The sequence below is a fragment of the Poecilia reticulata genome, unplaced genomic scaffold (assembly GCF_000633615.1).
Source record: "Poecilia reticulata strain Guanapo unplaced genomic scaffold, Guppy_female_1.0+MT scaffold_259, whole genome shotgun sequence".
NCBI lineage: Eukaryota > Metazoa > Chordata > Actinopteri > Cyprinodontiformes > Poeciliidae > Poecilia > Poecilia reticulata.
In genome coordinates, this window is record NW_007615042.1 from 69,765 (window position 1) to 72,953 (window position 3,189).

The following is a 3,189-nucleotide window of genomic DNA, read 5'->3' on the forward strand; positions in this document are numbered from 1 at the left end:
ACTAACACCTAGCTGCTAACTAGGATTCCTCCAGAACTATGCTAACACCTAGCTGCTAGTTGGACTCCTCCAGAGCTACACTAACACCTTCCTGCTAGCTGGATTCCTCCAGCTAGCTAACGCCTTGCTGCTAGCTAAGCTAACACATTGTTAAAAACTGATTCTGTATTTACTCTGATTTTACATTTGGTGATGAAATGAGTGTTTAAAAACCTTTTAAATGTAAAAACCGACAGAATTAGTCGCAGCCTCCACTTCCCGCTGTAACGGCAGACAGAATATTTTCTGAGTTCTCAGAGGCGAGGAAGCAGGAAAGGTTTGGTGAGAGCCCTTAGCGGCGCGGCGGCGTGCTCAGAGAGTCATCTCTCTCATGGTCAGTAACTCCCCTGTTGTGTTCTGGGGTTCTGCTTGTTTTCTCTAACAGGCCAGTAATGGCCGCACTTCCTGTGTCTCCTTCTCGTTCCTCGCTCATTATTCCTCCTCCAGTAGCAGCAGCCGCAGCGGCGGCAGGTTTGCTGCTGCTGCTGCTGGAGGAAACGATGCTCTGCTTCTCATTGGGAGTCGGGAAAGAGGGCCAATCTCCCAGGGAACAGAATCTAGACCAAAGCCTTCCTGAGCGCCGACCTTATAATTAAATTGGAAGATTAAATTCTGTCTTATTGTGGAGGCTTAATGAATATTCTGTTGCCTTCGGATGGTGTGGGTGATGTGAGCGTTGCTGCAGCTATCGCTGTGACCCATCGGGCCGCAGGACTCCCTCTGCTCATCAGCACAGAGCCCAGACCTCTTTCCATCCGCAGCGAACGGCTTCCTGCAGAAACTCAGGCCTGATGGCCAAACTGATCACAGCTTTAAAAGCTCTTTACATCAACACTCATGAAAACAGATGGAAAATATACACCAGAAACAAGAAGCAGGAAATAAAACCACCTGTGATCTGGATGTATTTATGGACCTGGAGGTAAAAACCAGAATCGGCCTGTTAGGGAGGCGATGCCTGTTTTTAGAGTCTCCTAAACACACACAGGACTTAGCGTTAGCATAGATGCTAACATCTTCGGTCTGCATTATTTGTGCACATGGATGCAACCAATCAGCACTCAGGAAAGCGACTGGGGCGACTGGATTGGCTGCTGTGCGTCGCGGTTTTTCAGCTGCATTTTGTTTGGAATATTTTAGAAATGCTAGAAATTGAACCGGGAGTCAAAACTCTGTTCATCCCACCACAATATTCTGTCTCAGTGTTTCATTTTGGTCCTGGTCCAAATGTTCTGCAGCTAATTTACAAAGAGCTCCATCATATTTTGCTTCAGCAGTGAAGTCTGACGCCGTGTTGCAGTAAATACCTGCAGCTCTCCGATTTGGCAGAGAGTCTGGAGGAGCTTCCTGCCTGGTTTATGGAAAAAATTTCCAAAATGGCGCCACAAAAAGAAGTTAAAAACACCAAGGCAATTCAGGAGCTACTTCCTTCCATACTTCAAAATAAAAGTCTTAAACAGCTCATAGAAACAGATTTAGTCCATCAGACATGAAGAGCAGCAGAATTTGAAATGTAGGGTCATTTATTCATTTATTTATTTTTGGCAGTTATTGTCCTCTATAGCTTCCGCCACAGGAAGAAGGAAGAGACTCTGCTTTGACTGTGGTCGTCATAGCGACGGCTGCCAGCTCCTCCATATGAATATGATTATTGTCAGAATAAAAACGTGAATCTGTTGATTTTGTGTGAATTTGACTGATTTGTGTAAAACTGGAGGGACTGATAGATGTGAGTCTAGAGGGCCACATAAAAAGCTGCAGCGGCCCAGATTTGGCCCCCAGGCCTTCAGTTTGACACACGTGGCGTGAGGCTTTCTAAAGATGGCCGACCTGCAGCTGAACTCTGAGAGACAAACATTTAAACACTTTATGTATCAAAACAATCTGATGGCTGGGAAACTAAACATCTTTGTCACTGAGCTCATTTATCTGTTTATTCAATGATGTGGCAACAAGAATATTTAGTAGTTTTAGATTAAATGCGTTTAATTCTGAATATGAACTGACAGTCTGGACGAAATCAGGTTAATGATGATTCCCATAGGTTTCATGACCTGTCAGGTCCATAACTAAATGATTCAAAACCGTCTAAATAAAGTTTTCCTCATGTTTTTTCAGAGCTTCATTAAAGCAGCAGTGGCTTTTAGGCCGATCTCGGTTTGCTAACAACGTTTAAATAACCAAAATAAAACTGATTTCCAGTCGGCCTCCTGCTGCTCCATCATGGCGGGAATCCCAGCCTTCCAGGGCGACGCGCTCCTTCGCTCCGTCTGAAGCAGAATCCAACATCTGGAAGGAACAAAACCCAGAAATACGACTTCCTGTCCTGAGTTTCAGAGGAAGCAGGAGTCAGAGGGCTGCCAACACTTTGAGGGCTGTTTGTTTGCCTTCTTGTCTCTGACTTGATAAACCATCTGGTCCAGTGACAGATCGTAGCAGCGTGTCATGGATGGCGGCGCTGTGATGGGCCCAGATGTCGGCCTGCCAGCCGCAGACGGACCAGACGGATCCTCTCTGGGAACGATTCTGTCAGGAGGAAGTTTCACAGGTATGAATGAAACCAGCAGGACGACGACACAACGAGCTTCAGATTATTTAGCTTTACTCATCAGAAGGTTTGTGTCACTAAACACCAGGAAGGAAAAGCATCAGAGAGAAGAAGAGTCTCTTCATGAAGTGTCTGGACCTCCCAGCAAACCCAGAGCATCAGTAAAACCTGCAGATCTGCATTCAGACAAACGTTCCTGACAGGAAGAGACTCAACTGGAGGCGTTGGGTCATGATGGGAGCTCAGCGCCTTAAAACTCAAACCCTCCACAAACTCATCTAACCTTAAAATGACCTGCTGCTGCTTTTACACCATCATCTTTATTCTGTCAGAGTAAAATCTGCTGCTGGCTTTAAGATCAGAGTTAAATCATGTTGGTAATGACTTTATGATGGTTACAACAGGCGACTTTCCTCTTTATTATTATGACTTATGATTTCATCATCATTTAACGGCTTTTTGCTACAGACTGAATGATGATCATCAGGAACCAACTTAGAGATTATATGAAGAAGACAGAAGGTTTTTCCCTCCTGACGGAACCGGATCCACCGACCGGCGGACTGACGACAGAACATTTTACATCCTACAGCCGGAACCTT